At 44.3% G+C, this 17881-nt stretch overlaps 1 protein-coding gene across 2 annotated transcripts in view; it reads right to left on the bottom strand.

Moving 5' to 3' along the window:
- Window positions 1-17881, bottom strand: part of IFT81 (intraflagellar transport 81) — a 127019-nt gene that overhangs the window by 56391 nt on the left and 52747 nt on the right. The gene's annotated exons all lie outside the window — the stretch shown is intronic.

Genomic DNA, 17881 nt, shown 5'->3' with positions numbered 1-17881 from the left:
GAGACATTGATATAATTTAGAGTAATTGCGCTGTCCTGGGTCTTGGGACCACTGAGTCAACTGGAACGCACCACCTGTGGCCACTAGAACACTTTAGAGTAATTGTGCTGTCCTGTTTTCAGGTACAGTAGAATGTGCTCTCTAAGACCAGTATGATAACAATCAATGGGATAGTCATTCAATCGATAAGGCCTTCAATCGAATGGGATGACTTATACAATTTAGAAAATCAAAGTAACCTGTCCATTGTTAAATAAAGCAAATAGGTACTATACTTCACTATGTTGAGTCTTCCTTGTAAAAATCTCAAAGATGCCTCTTGGCTGAACTATATTCGACATTTTTAATAGATGAAGGTAAGTCCAGTCATATGAGACAGCCTTTCAGAAAGATTCCGACTCCTACCCTGACTCTCTCTTTTTTGTTTAATAGATGTATTCAGATATAATTCACATACATACAATTCCCCCAATTTTAAGTATACAGTTCAATTGCTTTTAGCATATTCATAAAGTTGTGCAGCCACCACCACTACCTAATCCCACCACATTTTTATTACCCCCAAAACACACACTGTTCCTGTTAGCCATCATCTCCCAGTTTGCAATAAAAACAAAAAAATCTGCCAAAACCGGCTTGGCTCAGTGGATAGAGCGTCGGCCTGCGGACTGAGGGGTCCCAGGTTCGATTCAGGTCAGGGGCATGTACCTGGGTTGCGGGCACATCCCCAGTGGGGAATGTGCAGGAGGCGACTGATCAATGTTTCTCTCTCATCGATGTTTCTGGCTCTCTGTCTCCCTTCCTCTCTGTAAAAAAAATCAATAAAATATATTTTTAAAAAAACACACAAAAAAATCTTACTTCCCAGCCTCTGACAACCACTAATCTGCTTTTCTTCTCTATGGACTTGGCTTTTCTGGGCATTTCCTATAAATGGAATCACAAAATATGTGACCTTTTGTGTTCGGCTTCTTTCACTTGGACTAATATCTCCAAGGTTCATTCATGTTGTAGCATGAATAAATACTTCATTTCTTTTTGTGGCTTTTTGTTCATCCACTTATCTGTCGATGAACATTGCTTCCACTGTTGGCTCTCATAAGCAATGCTGCTATGAACATCCGTGTACATACCTCCACTCTCTTATGGGTACATCACTTCCATTGGCTAAGTCAGGTGAGCAGGGGATGTACATTATGGATAAGTGGGGGGCGGAGGCTCTCCACCCATCCTTGGGTTTATCTTTTCCTTTCAATTCTTGTCAATTTTTTTCTCTTGGGTGCTCATGGTTGTAGACTAAAAAAACCCAAGATGTGGATTCTTTAGCAGTTTTTGATTGTAACAACAGACTGTTGTTGAAACCTACTCATCCCTTGCTACCAAAGCACTAAAGTTCCCAATCGGATCCTCACCCAAAGCCCTCTGATAAGAAAATGATGTCATGAGGACGTGTCCTTTAAATGTTCACTGGCCTCCACTGGAGGTGGGGTGAGGTGGGAGGAGGGGAGGGAAGCTGGAAGCTGCCCTTTCCTACTCCCTTATTAAATCCTGTAGATACGCAGGAAACATCCACATTTGAGAACCTCTGCTCTGGCTATTCAGAGGGAGAGAAAAAATCACTCCTGGTAAAGTATATTTGTCAAGACTCAGTTTAGTACAAGATAAAAATAAGGAGGGGGGTAATTGTTTCATGCAATTGTGAAGACCAAGGATATTACCAACTTCAGGAATGGCTTAATCTAGGAGTTCAGTGATGTCTCTTGACATTCTTTCTCCCACCATCTCTCTGCCTCTCTGAATGGGCTGCTAGTAGCAGGAGGCTCACATCCAGCCTAGCAACTTCAATAAAAGTACAACCTTTTCTTCAATAGCTCCAGCAAATTCCTGGGGCTGACTTTCATTAGTCTAAAGTGTACCAGACCATTCTTGAATCAACTGCTATGACTCTGATGGACATAAGAATAGCCTCAGTGAGGGAGGCTCCCAAAAAGGAAGGGCTGCATTCTGTTACCAGAGGTAGAGATGCTATTTGAACAAGAACCACAGATGTCTTATACAGGTGGTGAGGGAAGGTGGTTAAATTTTAAAAGCTGGGTAAGCAAAACCAGAAGAAGAAGAAATGAACCTATACTTATTGTGGGGAGTATCTGCATCAATGTGAACTCTCCCCCTGATTTTCTATCATCAGATTCTCTTTCTTCTCTGTAGGCTTCCAAATGAGATCTTGGGAAAACAATAGAATCTCCAGGCCCCACGAAACTCCGAGGATGCCATGAACAGAGCGTCTCCAGCCCCTTCTCATTTCAGAACTTCCAAACAAGAGCTTTCCTGTGTGGAGTCCAAGGAAGCCAAGCCAGTTTTCTGTTTTTTGGTATTAAATTTAGACCTTTCATCCTGACCATGAGATATTTCTGGATTCTGCACGGGTATTCAGCAAATGCCAGTTTTCAAGATGCTATCCCATCTGGGGCTACTCTGCACACTGCACACTTTATCTCATTCTTTTAAAGCCCAGAAAAAATGACCCAGACACAGGAACAAATTCGGAAGTGGGTTATTCTGTTATCCATTAATTGTCATTTAATGCCTCAGCCATCTAGGTTACTTGGAGATGAAAGGAACTAAATTTAAACAGAAACCTCAATTCGGTTTTGCAGATAGCCTACATTGTCTCTGGCAATTTAATCTTGTGGGGATGTAGTGACAGAATGTGCTTTCCTAAAAGGTAAAAAGGATAAATAATATGTGAAACATTCAACTGAATGGATGACATTAAATGTGTGCCTGTTGCTACATTTTTGTCAAATGGTGGTGTTTTTTTTTAATGGGTTTTGTGAGTCATGGGCATGTATAAGAGTCAAATTCATATTACTTCCTTGATTATGAACTGAAAAATAAGATGCACTGACATTCTTACTGGGGTCAAATAATAATCATATCTTCACTTGCTGATGCTTCCTGGGTGTCATTCCTCTCCTAAAACAATCTGCATTCCAGTGTGGCCAAAGCTTTCCTTGTCCCAGGCCTGACATGCAAGCATTAATGTCCTTGGACCTGAAAAGACCAGGCAGCCTGGGATGATGGGTGGGTGACCAAGCAGTCACCAGGATGGGCCATTGATCGAAGATTTCTAGTGAGTCGCTGAAGCTTTGTCACATCCAGGGACTCAGCATCCCCCAGGATGTACCCCAAGGCGAAATGCCCAATAATGACAGGATGGGGGCTCAGAGTTGGATTTCGTTTACTTATAAAACCATGTACTTCCTCTTGTAAATCTGAGCTGTCAACTGAAATGGATAACCTCTGAATCAGTCCATGTCCTGGCAGGATAAAGATGGCACACTCTGGGCAATGGAGAAGAGATTAATAAAGGACTATCTGTAAAGGCGTGGGCAAGGTTTCAGGAAACCAACAAGGGACCAATAACAAAGGCAGCCAGCCATCGCTGCCCTAAGCCTGAAGCAGTCAGAGAAGATAGCAGGCACCAGAAGCTCGTAAACGGAGTGGCTGTACGGAGAAGGCTGCCTAATAGGAGCCTTGAAATGTAGACAGTCTTGACCTCACATTCCTCCTACCCTCTGATCTCCTGGCTGGCTTCCCATTAGCTAAACCCAACAGGGCGCCAAACGGGCAGGCAACCCCTTGAGGTCATCCAGGCAGATTGGTCTCCCAGAGAAGAAGATGGCAGAATGGGGGTCTGGAAGAGCAATCTGAAGGAAGGACAAATTGAATCATGTATTGAATTATACAATCAAAATGATGGGCAGTAAGGCCTTGCGAAGACAACAGAACCACCCCCCATGTCTCCAAGCTGCCCTGGCTCTGTCGCTGAGGTTCCTGGAGTCACATGGAGTTAGGCCTAATTTCATTTCAGCACACTGCCCACACCCACATCATTTCATTTAATCTTCCCAACAAGGCTGCAAGGAGAGTCTTGTTTTTTTCCCCATTTTACAATTGAGAAAATTGAGGCCTGGAGAGTTCATAGAGGGCCCACAGTCACATAGCTAGCAGCTGGCTGAATCAAGATTAAAACACAGGTCTGCCTGATCCCAAAGCCATTTTCACCAACCTACTAAACTGGTTCAAAACTGGCTCAGCAGAGTCTGGAGGAAGGACCATAACAGGCCATGGAAGCTGGAGGCCAAGGGATTTTCTGTGCGGAGGGCCAGTGTTAACATGCTCCCTGGTTTTCTCTGCCTGGAGGGCTTTGCCAAGGAGACGCTTCTCTTACCGGGGTAGGGCTAAAGGTTTGAATTCCAGGCACTCGCCCGGGAATCCAAGAGTGGAAAGATGGAGAGAAAACACTTGGCCAATGATGGGAAAAAGGGTATTTTCGTTTCAGATGCCTTTCAAGTTCTTTTTTTCCCAGCTGAGCGTTGGGTATTTATAGAATTCAGGGGGAGTATTCAAGGGTAATCAGCAGTGGAGCTGCTTTGGGGCCATTAGGAAGCTCCAGATCACACAGGAAAAAGTTGAGGGGAAGGGACAAGAAAAGGCCAGGGGCAGAGGGGCACAGCGGGGCACAGCGTGGCCTTCTTTATGTTGCCAAGAGCTTTTCCCTGCCTGGGCTGCTGATGTCAAATCGGGGCCTGTGAAAGGGCTATAGATGGAATCACAGAATCAAAACGGGTGAAGGGCTCAACAAATTGTGGTGCAAATGTACAGCAGAATGTGATTCCGGCCTGAAAAGAAATGAAGTACAGATACATGTTACCACAGGGATGAACCTTGAAGACATGATGCTGAGTGAAAGAAGCCAGACACAAAAGGCCACATATTGTATGATTCCATTTACATGAAATAGCTAGAAAAGGCAAATCCACAAAGACAAAGTGCAGATCCGTGAGTGCCAGGGGCTGGGGGGAAGAGAGAATGTGAAACAACTGCTAAATCAGTACAGGGTTTCCTTCTGAGTGATGGAAGTCTTCTGGAAACGGAGGTGGTGGTTGCACAATATTGTGAATGTAACCAAATGCCACCGAATTTTCCCTTTAAAAAGGCCAATTTTAACCCTAGCTGGTTTGGCTCAGTAGATAGAGTGTCGGCCCTTGGACTAAAGGGTCCTGGGTTCGACTCTGGGCAAGGGCACCTACCTCAGTTGCAGGTTCTATCCCTGGCCCTGGTTGGGATGAATGTGGGAGGCAACCAATCATTGTGTCTCTCTCACATCGATGTTTCTCTCTCTCTCTTTCTCCCTCTCCCTTCTACTCTCTCTCAAAATCAATGGAGCGTAGTTGGTTTGGCTCAGTGGATAGAGTGTTGGCCTGCGGACTAAAGGGTCCCAGGTTTGATTCCGGTCAAGGGCACATGCCCGGGTTGCAGGTTCGATCTCAAGTAGGGGGCAGCCGATCAATGATGCTCTGTCCCTCTCCCTTCCTCTCTGAAATCAATAAAAATGTATTTTAAAAAAATAAATAGGGTGGGGAGTGAGGGCGGAGCACACACACACACACACACACACACACACACACACAGAGGCTAATTTTATATTATGTGAATCTCACCTTAATTTAAAAAAAAAAGATGGACAACCATTCACCCCAAGTCTTCCAAGCAGTCTTTCTCTCTGTAGCCGAGGTCCTAGGCGTTGCAGGGCTTATGGCCTCATTTTATTCCAAGCTTCCGTTTTCTCTATACTCCCCAACTACCGGCTTCCTTTCTGCTGCTCAGACACATCAAACCCATCCCAAACTCCAGAGCCCTGCACTGCTCTTTCTTCGGTCTGGCTGTTCTTTACCCCGATCTTCCCCCTGCTGGCTCCTTGTCCTCATTCAGCTCTCAGCTCAAATGTTCCTTCCTCAGGGAGACCTTTCCCAACCTTCTTACTAAAGTAACCCACCTACCAGTCATTCGCCATCACCGAGCTTTTCAGACTGTTTGGCTGACTGGTAGTTATTGAAATCAGTTTAATGGTTCTTAATGAATATTTTAAAATATATTTTATTAATTTCAGAAAGGAAGAGAGAGGGAGAGAGAGATAGAAATATCAATGATGAGAAAAGAATCATTGATCAGCTGCCTCCTGCACACCTCCTGTTAGGGATCAAGCCCACAACCTGGGCATGTGCCCTGACCAAGAATCAAACCAGTGAGTGACCTCCTGGTTTGCTGGTCTACACTCAACCACTGAGCCACACCGCCTGCACATTGATGAACATTTTTTAAAAATGAAGTGGAATAGAAAATATCATACAGAATAAAGGTAAATACTTTTGTGTCAGAAATATATATATTTTTTGCTGCAGTAACAAACCACTCCGAATGTATTGGCTTGAAACCCTCCCTCAAATCGGTGGGATAGTTGGGCTCAGTGGGGTAGTTCTGCTCCACGTGGTATCTGCTGGGATCTCCGTGGGGCTGAGTTCAGCTGGGAGCTCCTCTGGGGCCAGAACATCCAAATTAGCTCCTTCCTTTCTGGGCCCCTGTGCTGGCTGCCATTTCTCCTTCATGTGAACTCTCTCCTTGAGGTCTCTCATCATTCAATGGTCTAACCCAGTGGCCGGCAAACTCATTAGTCAACAGAGCCAAATGTCAACAGTACAACAACTGAAATTTCTTTTGAGAGCCAAATTTTTTTAAACTTAAACTATATAGGTAGGTACATTGTTATTAACTTAATTAGGGTACTCCTAAGGCTTAGGAAGAGCCACACTCAAAGGCCCAAAAAGCTGCATGTGGCTCTCGAGCCGCAGTTTGCCGACCACGAGTCTAACCTGAGCCTCTCTACCTGGCAGCTAGATACTGTTAAAAGATCAACTGATACTAGTCGGGCAGCACCAAACAGGAAGTGGTTAGGGGCGCCCTCCGCTGGCAGGAGTCCTGGGAGAGACTTATACAGAGAAAAGTGTGGGAGCAAAGAAGAGAAATTATTTCACTGGCTACAGCTGAAAGGCTTGTTGGCTGTTTGTGATTGGTTGTCCTTTGACTTTTGATTTCGTGACCTTGAGACATGTACAGGTGTAGATTTTGGTTTGCTTACACTGGAATTCGAACCACATCAAGCTCCTTGTTTGATTCAGTGAACAGTACAAGGGGCACAGAAATGAAAGCCACCAGGCATCTTAAAGCAGAGGCCCAGAGCAAGCACAGTGTCATTTCCATCGCATCCTATTGGTCAAAGCAAGTCATGAGTCCAGCCTAGATTCAAGGAAAGGAGAAACAGCCTCTGCCTCTTGATCAGGGAGGGGCATGTGCATACCAGGAATGATGGTTGCTAAATTGTTGGCAGACATCTTTGCAGATAATCTATCACAATTGTTTTGTGAAAGTTTTATTTCAGTTTAATAAACAGGCATGTGAGTTCATTGGGTCACACGATAAACATTTCTTGCTGTGAGTTACAGTCAAAAGGTTTGAAAAACTCACTTCCACATTCCCTTTTAAATTTCTTCCATAGCACCTAGTACTCTGTGAAGTTATATGTGTATGTCCCTCATTAGAATACAAGCTTCTGCCCCAGCCAGTTTGGCTCAGTGGATAGAGTGCCTGCCTGCAGACCAAAGGATCCTGGGTTCAATTCTGGTCAAGGGCACGTACCTCGGTTGCAGGCTCCTCCCCGGCCTGCAGGAGGCAACCAGTCAGTGTGTTTTTCTCACATCAATGTTTCTCTCTATCTTCCACTTTCCCTAAAAAATCAATGGAAAAATATCCTCAGGTGAGGATCAAGAAAAAAAAAAGAATACAAGCTTCCTTAAAGTCTGTCTTGTTCACTGCTGTATCCCCAGCACCTTATTAAGGGCCTGGCACTTAATAAGTATTTAATAAACATATGATGTTATTGAATAGATAGTAACAGCTACCATTTATTTGGTCCTGAGCACTTAAATGCATTATCTCACTTAATTTGTTCAAAACATATTTGAACACCTACTATGTGCCAGGCACTATTCTACTTACATGCTGGTGATACAACAGTAAACAGAATAGACAATAATCCCTGCTTTCATGGAATTCATATTTCACTATGATACTGGAATAGTATGGAGTACATTTGCTACTATTTTGACAGATAAGGAAACAGAGAGGTCAGGCAACTTGCCCAAGGTCACACAGCTAATAATTTCACTTTGACACCTGGTTCTTCTCTACTCGGCTGCAAATGTTGGGTTTTATCCAGCAATGGGTCTAAGTGATTACAGATCTCAATTTCTGCAGTTGCTTCTCTGAAGGTTCAAACTTGTCTTTCTGGGAATCAGACACAGGGGAGTGGGAAGAGGTGAGTTACATGACCTCAGAGTCCCTACACCACCACCCTCCCCCGCTCCCACTCTGTGACGATGGCTCACACCTGGGGTGTTGCAGAGTTGAGCCGCAGGTCTCAGTCACCCCCACTGTCTTATCGGCATGTGACATCCCCAAGTGGCTGGAGCCTGCAGGCCTGGCAAAGAATGCAGTCCGAACAAAAATAAACCTGCCACATTCCTTGGCAGCCCCCTGCCCCTTCCCGCTCTCCAGCCATCCATCCTCACAGTGCAGCCTGCCAGGGAAGGCCAAGAGAGGAACAGTGGGGTGGAGGAAGCAGCCTGCTGTCCAACCCTGAGAAAGAGAGGGAGAGGGGAAGAGAGGAAGAGAAAGAGAGAGAGAGATCACCTTATATGGGAACATGTGCAGACAATGTGTGGCAATGGCTTAGAGGGCAGTGGAGGTCAGATACCAGACAGATGGAAGAAATTAAACATGGGACAGAGAGTGTTCCTGGGCCCTGAAAACAGCTCTTGTTTCACAGCGAGTTCGCACAAAGCCTGGCCCGTTTTCCTTTTTTGCCTAAGCTGAGTGAGATGTTGAGTCCTCAACTCTACATGACTTTTGAGCCAGGCCCTGGCTTGGCAGAAGTCTCACTCCCCTAAAGTAATTTTTTAATGAACAACAATCCTCTTTGCAAAAAAAAGGGGAAAAGACTGGGCCTATTTCCCACGAGTTTACAGTATCTTCTTAAAGCACATAAATTAGTGGTTAATGAGTAAATACTCCATTTCTCATTCATTCATTCATTCAACAAATATAGATAACCAATCATACACTGAGCCAGGGGCTGGAAAGATAGTGTTGATTGATGATGATGAAGATGATGATGATGATAGTTACTATTTGTTGATTTGTAGTCATCTGATAAATGTTTCAATTCATAAAAATTTACTTAGCACCCTCCATGTTCTAATCATTGGGATATAGAACATTGCTCTAAAACCATCTGGTCCCTGACCTGTAGAGTTTACAAGTGGAGTGGGGAAGTAGAAATGACAGTTCTTAAACAGATGATTCCACTGGATCTTCACAACAGCCTTTTAAATGAGGTACTGTTATCATCTCCATTTTTTTTGGAAAATGTTTTTTTAAAATACATTTTTATTGATATCAGAGAGGAAGGGAGAGGGAGAGAAAAATAGAAACATCAATGGCAAGAGAATCTTTGATCGGCTGCCTCCTGCACGCCCCCTACTGGGGATTGAGCCAACCCAGGCATATGCTTTTGACCCAGGTTGGGCTCAATCAAACCCAGGGCCCTTCAGTCCACAGGCTGGTGCTCTACCCACTGAGCCAAACCGGCTAGGGCTGTTACTATCTCCATTTAACGCAGAGTTTCTCAGCCTCAGCACTATGGATATTTTGGGCTGGATCATTCTTTGGGGTGTGTGTGTGTGTGTGTGTGTGTGTGTGTGTGTAGGGTGAGGGCTGCTCTGTGCACTGTAAGGTATTTAGCAATATCCTTGGCCTCTACCCACTAGTTGTCAGTAACAACCAAAAAATGTCTCCAGGCATCATCAAATGTCCCCTGGGGGATAAACTCGCTGCTGGTTGAGATTCACTGATCCAACAGATGAGGAAGTAGAGGCTCAGGGCCAGTTAAGAAACTTCCTAAAGGTCATCCACTGGCAAGGACTCACACCCTGGTTGTTCCCATTCATCTTGGCACCTACACAGGGAAAACAAACTAGCATTCCCAGGGCTAAGTGTGACAGATAGACAAGTTGTGCTTGGCTCACAAAGTTCTAAACAGAGTGCTAAACTATCTTCCCTTGTGATAGGAAGTGGCGGGGACTGTGGCAAACTGTACAGTGCATATCCCATCTGAAGCAGACAGCTTCCTCTCAGCTCCAGCCAATCTGCCACACAATGTAGTCAGATTGCCTAAAATTTCAAGGAAACCCAGAAATCCAGACAGTCTCATTGGTCCTGACTGGCTTGATCTAGTCATGTGCCCATTCGTGAGCCAATCACTGACCAGAGGGAGGTGCTGTTCTGATTGGTCAGACTTGGTCACGTGACCATCTCTAAATAAGGGTATAGAACTTCTCCCAAACAGGAGCTGAGCGTTTGACAGTGGGGAATAAGTGAGTCCCCAAAGGAAAATTGGGTGCTGAGATCAGAAGGGGGAATGACTGCTCAACCGTCCAAAAAAACAGATACGTGTTACACCTGGAATCTTCCCTACCACTGACTCCTTCTAGCCTTCCAATATGCATCAATCATCTCATCTACCCCCACCTGCCCTACGTTTATGCCTGGGACATGCCCTTCCTCTCACTGTAAGGCCATCCTTATACCCTCTTCCCTCATTCAGATCCACTTCAAAGCCCAAGTCAAACCTCATTCAACCACTCTGGGCGACAATGAAATTGTCCTGGGAACTCCTAGTAAAGTGAGCATCTGAACTACACACTCCAGTACTCAGCTCCATAGCTATCAGATGAATGAATAAATAAGGAGATAATTTGCATGACTTGCAATAATTAGAAAACGGAGCTAAGATTAGAAGGAACTAGAAACGTTACTGGTAGCTGTCTCTGAGTGATGGGTTATGGGCAATTCTGGCTTTTCTTCTTTATAGCTGTCAGCATTTTCTACAATAAAAATATACAAGTACTAAGGGTAAAAAGGAAGTAATGCAAGTCTGGTTTAAACAGACTATAAGCAAGGGGAGGACAAGGACCGAGTGTTGATTCTGCTTGTCCCCTAACTCCCAGCAGCAGGCACACACAGTGTAAGAGCTAGTTAGAGCTCCCTGAGAGCTGGATTAACAGCCTCAGGGCGTGTAACAGAGACTGTTGATTCCCTTCCCCAAGGCCAGACTCTCTGAACTCAAATTCCGAGTGCTGTCCTCCCGCCCCCTCCACATTGCCGTGTGCATCTTCAGAGCAGACCCCAACTCCAACCCCTACACCAGAGCGTCAACCCCATGGGCCTATTGGCACTGCTGACTTTTGAGTAGAATAATTTTGCTGATGTTGAGTTGCTGCATGAGTCACCTTGAAGTTTTACATGGATGAAGTCAAATGTTCCTTAATGTTTAGGTGTTTAAGCTAATTTGAGTTGGCCTTTCTGTTACAGCATCTTAACCAAGCCAGGGTTCTGTTAAAGACATCGCACATACAGACACATACAAGGATCATCAAAAACAGTGATTTTTTTGGGGTGGTTGGGGGTGGCTATCAGAATCTGGATTAAGGACTGGTGTATGATTTTTTTAAAATATATTTTTATTTATTTCAGAGAGGAAGGGGGCGGGAAAGAGAGATAGAAACATCACTTATGAGAGAGAATCATTGATCGGCTGCCTCCTGCACATCCCCTACTGGGGATCAAGCCCACAACCCAGGCATGTGCTCTTGGCCGGAATTGAACCCAGAACCCTTCAGTCCATAGGCCAACGCTCTATCCACTGAACCAAACTGGCTAGGGCCAGGTGTATCATTTGATAGTCCCTTTCGAATTCCACTTTTGACCTAGAGCTATTCCAGTTGCATATGCAATTGCTAATAACTCATGCAGACACTGTAGCAGAGAAAGGGACTTGATTCCTTTTGCAAAACAAGGAGCAATATTTGCTCTAGAACCCACTACATCCCACCACATCAAAACTGCTGCAAAACACCAAGTTCTGTAGTTTTTAAGTTATTTCTGGGAGCCTCTAAGATGAAGCTGATGAAGAAAACAATAAGCCAAATGGCATAACCTCTAGCAGGCTCAGCTTGCTTATTGGTAAGCTAGCTAGGACAGAATAAGAATTTTCTGAGATTGAGGGTCAGAAAGTACTTCATGAATCATAAAGTGGGTAATTGGTTATCGCTACTAAGCAGCCCAGACATACAGCATTGCGCTCCTAGCATTCAAATGTCTAAATTGCCAGTGGATTGTTTGCATGTGTCGTTGTTTCTCATGTTTCTGAGGCTCTGCTTCCTCATCTGCATACTGTGACAAGACCTCTCCTACCTGTGCACGGAATATAAAATAAGGACCTTTGAAAAAGAGAAACATATGCCACTATTATTATTTCACCATAATTCTCTCGTCCAGGAAAACAGCAAACAAAACAGAACTTTGAGGCAGACTTCAGATCAATGTTGGTGCATCACTGCCCTCTGCTGGTCAGCGGCGGTACCACAAATGGCTTCAGAGAGGAGAGGGTTTGGGGAGAGGAACCCCTGGGAAACTGAGGCACAGAGAGAGGAGGGGACTTGGCTGAGGGCACCAAGCTAGCCACGGACCTAGAAGAGTCTCAGATTTGAGACTCTTGAGCTTAGCTCCTTTTTAAAAATATATATATTTTATTGATTTTTTGCAGAGAGGAAGGGAGAGGGATAGAGAGTTAGAAACATCGATGAGAGAGAAACATCGACCAGCTGCCTCCCGCACACTCCCCGCTGGGGATGTGCCCGCAACCAAGGTACATGCCCTTGACCGGAATCGAACCTGGGACCCTTCAGTCCGCAGGCCGACGCTCTATCCACTGAGCCAAACGGGTTAGGGCCTTAGCTCCTTTTACAGGGAGAAGAATGAGGGCTGGAAACTCACCCATTATGGTTTCACTCCGATGGCCCCTCAGGAGCTTTTCTAGACAGTCTTATTAGGATTTCTCTGTTTTGTTCTCCCTCACCATCCAAACTGCTTGGACGTCCCATCCTTTTCTTCATACCGGTGTAGCAGAGTTCTGTTGTTTGATGGGTGGTTTACGAAAATGAGCTCAGATCCTTACAACTGCTTTGTAAGGTTGGACCAGGACCTAAAGATCAGAGAGGTTATGACACTATCCCAAGGTCCAACAGCGGGTAACTACTAGAGCAGAATCTAAACTGTAACCTGAGACCCCAAAAAAGTTTTTTTAACTGCCACAAAAAAAAAAAAATCATAGCATTTTTGTGTTGAAATTTTTGGAATGCCCAAAATGATAGTATTTGCTGAGCAGACATATGATGAAGCAATTAGAGAGGAAAGTTTTTTGAGCACCTCTCCTATTCACACATATATGATCTTGAATACTGTCCACAATATTGAGGCACAAATAAGGAAACCGAGTTCAAACAGGTTAAACTATTTGCCCAAGGGCACTTGGTGAAAGCTGGCATTCAGACTGTAACCTCCTGCTTGGTGTTAGTATATTAATAAATTATGCTCTTCAGAACGTAAATACGATCAAGTATCTAGTAGCCTAGACCACAGGCCTCCCTACATAGCAACCCTTTGACTCTCCTGTAAACCATTTCCTCCTAGAAGAACTTCCTCTTGATCTGGATTTGAACCCCACATTTCTGAGCACTGCTATGAATATACCCTGGCTGAGTATATTATTTCATTCAATTCTGTGGGAACACTGTGAGGTAGATAGGATTATCATTCCCACTTCATAGATGAGCAAATTGTAGCTCTGAGAAGTTAAATGTCTTCCTCAAGGGCATGGGCAAGCCCAGGGGTGGATAATTTGCTGACACTCTACGTGATATTGTCTTCAGGCCTTATTCTTCCCTGTTTGCAGACAGGAAAACAGCATTACAGAGAAGTGAAAGTAACTTGTCTGAGGCCTTTGCATTCACTGTTCTCTCTGCAATGCTCTTGCCAGACATCCTGGTAACTCGCTCCCTCACCTTCTTAAGATCTTTACTTAAAAGGCCTCTTCTCAGAGAGGCCTTTTCTGACCACTCTATTTAAAAGTCCAATCTCCACTCTTCTATCTCAGTGACAAAAGAAAACAACCCAATTCAAAAGTGGGGAAAGGACTTAAATAGACATTTCTCTAAGAAGCTGTACAAATGGCCAATGAGCACATGAAAGAATGCTCAACACCCAATGATGTGCATTAGAGAAATACAAATCAAAGCTCTCTGGGATACTACTTCTTACCACTAGGAGGGCTATTATTTACAAAAAGGAAAATAACAAGTGTTGGCGAGGATGTGGAGAAATTGGAACCCTCATATGTTGCTGGCGGGAATGGAATATGATGCAGTCACTGTGGAAAACAGTTTGGCATTTCCTCAAAAACTTCAACATATGACCCAGCAATTCCACTGAAACAACTGGAAACGGGAACTCAAATACTTGTATCAGAATGTTCATGGTAACATCTATATATATAAAAGCCTAATATGCTAAGTGTCCTCTTGGGAGTTCGACCAACTGGGAGTTCGATCACTTGCTATGATGTATGCTGACCAGCAGGGTGCGACATGGGACAAAGGAAGGCCCCAGCCAGCAGCCGGCAGCCAGCAGCCAGCAGCCAGCAGCCAACAGCCGCTAGGGACCCTACCTGTGCATGAATTTCGTGCACTGGGCCTCTAGTTATTCATAATAGAAAAAGGTGGAAACAACCTGGGTGTCCATCGATTAATGAACAGCTATAAAAAATGTGATAGCCCTAACCAGTTTGGCTCAGTGGATAGAGCGTGGGCCTGCAGACTCAAGGGTCCCAGGTTCGATTTCGGTCAAGGGCATGTACCTTAGTTGCGGGCACATTCCCAGTAGGAGGTGTGCAGGAGGCAGCTGATTGATGTTTCTCTCTCATCGATGTTTCTGGCTCTCTATCCCTCTCTTCCTCTCTGTAAAAAATCAATAAAATATGTTTTTTAAAAAAGGAAAAAAAATAAAATGTGATATATCCATACAAAGTATTATTCAGCCATAAGAAAGAATAAAATACTGACATATACTAAAACGTGATGAGACTTGAAAACATTACACAAATTGAAAGAAGCCTGTCACAAAGACCACATAGTATAATTCCATTTATGTGAAATGCCCAGAATAATTAAATCCACAAAGACAGAAAAAAAAATAATGGTGGTTACCAGGGGCTGGTGAATCCATAGAGACAGAAAGCAGATTGATGGTTGCCAGGGGCTGTAGGGAAGGAGGGAGTGACTGCTAATAGGCACAGGGTTTCCTTTTAAGGTGATAAAATGTTTTGGAACTAGAAAGAGGTGGTGGTTGCATGGCATTGTGAATGTACTAAATGCCACTGAATTCTACATCTTACAATGGTTAATTTTACGTTATGTGAGTTTCACCTCAATTTAACCACTAAGTTCAACCCCAAACACATCTGATCTTCCTTCCTTGCTTGATTTTTCCCCATAGGGGGCACAGCCCTCTCACATTCTATATATCTGACTTGTCTTTTATTTGTCCTGTTTCTTTAGAATATGAGCTCCAAGAGGGAAAGAACTGTGGTCTTTTTTGTCAACTCACATATCCCCAGAATCCCTGGCACTCAGTAAATAGTTGTTAAATAAACAAATTAGGCCTGACTGGCATGGCTCAGTGATTGAGCGTCGTCGACCTATGAATCAGGAGGTCATGATTTGATTCCCAGTCAGGGCACATGCTGGATTTGCGGGCTCCATCCTTCCTCCTTCTTCCTCTCTGAAAACAATAAAAATTAGATTAAAAAATAAACGAATTAGGAAGAATATGGTAATGAAGCAGAGTCCTGCCCCAGGGAAGGGTGCTTTCGGGAGAAGGAGGAACACATGTGGAGTTTTGCTTACAGTTTCAGGCACAAATATAGAAGACCACAATACACACAGTTCATGCCAACAATTACACATTCTCAAACTATTTGAACCATTTGGCAGGGCCTGGTGGGCCCCTGGGTGTGGAGGGGGGAGGCGGGTCCTGCAGGTGGGAAGGCCACGGGCCCCTGTCATAATCTCAGTCACCTAGACTGCTGCAACAACACCTCCCTGGAATTCCTGTTTTCCCTGTTGGCTTTCTTCTCCTGATCACCATAGCAACTGTTTTGAATCTTCTTCACACTCATCAAACCTCCCTCTGCCTTTCCTTTCTCTGTCTTCCTATTTCGCACAGAAAATACATGCCATCTGACCGAGCCCGTCCTATCCTTCCTCCTTTACCTGCAACTACACTCACCTTTGCCTCTGTCCCACGTATCTTAACAGCAGCGCAGTCTGTAGAATTGTCTACACTGGTGGGAATGTTCTCCAATTTCACTGTCTATTATGGGAGACATTAGTCACACCTGGATATTGAGCTTTTGAAATAGGATGTGACTGCAGAACTGAATCTTAAATTTAATTTAACTTGAGATAAATTATTTATTTTTATTGTTTTAAATATATTTTTATTGATTTCAGAGAGAGGAAGGGAGAGGAAGGAAGAGATAGAAACATCAATAATGAGAGAGAATCATTGATCGGCTACCTCCTGCACGCCCCACACTGGGGATCAAGCCCGCAACCCAGGCATGGGCCCTGACTGGGAATCTAATTGTGACTTCCTGGTTCATAGGTCGGCACTCAACCACTGAGCCACACCGACTGGGCTAACCTTAAATAATTTATTTTTTTTTAAACAATATGTACTTATTTTTTTTTATATTTTATTGATATTTTACAGAAAGGAAGGGAGAGAGATAGAGAGTGAGAAACATCGATGAGAGAGAAACATTGACCAGCTGCCTCCTGCACACCTCCTACTGGGGATGTGCCAGCAACCAAGGTACATGCCCTTGACCGGAATCAAACCCGGGACCCCTCAGTCCGCAAGCTGACGCTCTATCCACTGAGCCAAACCGGTTTCGGCTAACCTTAAATAATTTAAATAGCCACATGTGGTTAGTGGTCATCCCATTAGACAGCACTGGTTTGGTGTAACTCAAAGAAAAAGGGTTTTGGATAGCAGGGCACTGGGCATTCTCCTAACCCTGTGACATTCCGAAGCAGCAGACGCATTTATTATAAGGATTCTGAGTTAGGTGATGAGAAGGAAAGAAGAGAGGGTGAGCAAGACACGTTCCTGAGAAAGTGCCATGGAGAAAGATAGAGGAAGAGACCTCATTTTGACAGGCTTTTTAAAGTAGCTCCAGTTCCCAAGAAAGAAAGAAACCACAGTGAATCTTGGCTGAAACACTGTCCTCTTGAAGGAGAGTCAGTCTGGCATCGTTGTATCATCGCTGCAAATCCAAACTGGTACTGACACCAACAGGAGTTTTCGTGGGAGAAAGAACCAAACGCCAGCCTGGTGAGAGTATGGCGTTGTCAGTTATTGCAAAGAGTATCCAGTTGTCTTTGTTCCCATTTTTCACTAAAATGCAAAATGGGTGCCACACGAACAGAAAGATGACTTGAACGTCCCTTTTTGTGTAACTGATTCTGCTCACATTTGATGATTCTATCTCATTTCAGTTACACATTATTTTTTTTTAAGGGAGGGGGAGAGACAGAGAGAGAAAGAAACATCAATGTAAGCAAGCCACATCGATTGGTTGCCTCCCACACGCACCCCGATTGGGGTTGGGGATCGAGTCTGCAACTGAGGTACGTGCCCTTGGCCGGAATCAAACCCAGAACCCTTCAGTCCGTGGGCCAATGCTCTATCCACTGAGCCAAACCGACTTTGGAGTTACCCATCTTTTTAAACATGAAAAGTTAGAATACCACCCCCCCTCCCTCCACTGACCTCCTCTAAATGGCTAGCGGCTAGCCAATTGCTATGAGAACCTATTTTGAGCAATTCCTTTCTCCCCTGATTTTAAATGTCTAAGTTCCCACTTGTCTTTGTGTTTAATGCTCGACTCTATCCTGTTCCGCTCATTTATAGTCCGCTCACTAGCGGCCTTTAATTATACAGCTTTGTAATAAATCTTAAT

Source organism: Myotis davidii, unplaced genomic scaffold, assembly GCF_000327345.1.
Source record: "Myotis davidii unplaced genomic scaffold, ASM32734v1 scaffold223, whole genome shotgun sequence".
Taxonomy (NCBI): domain Eukaryota; kingdom Metazoa; phylum Chordata; class Mammalia; order Chiroptera; family Vespertilionidae; genus Myotis; species Myotis davidii.
This window is presented reverse-complemented; position numbering and strand designations above follow the sequence as displayed.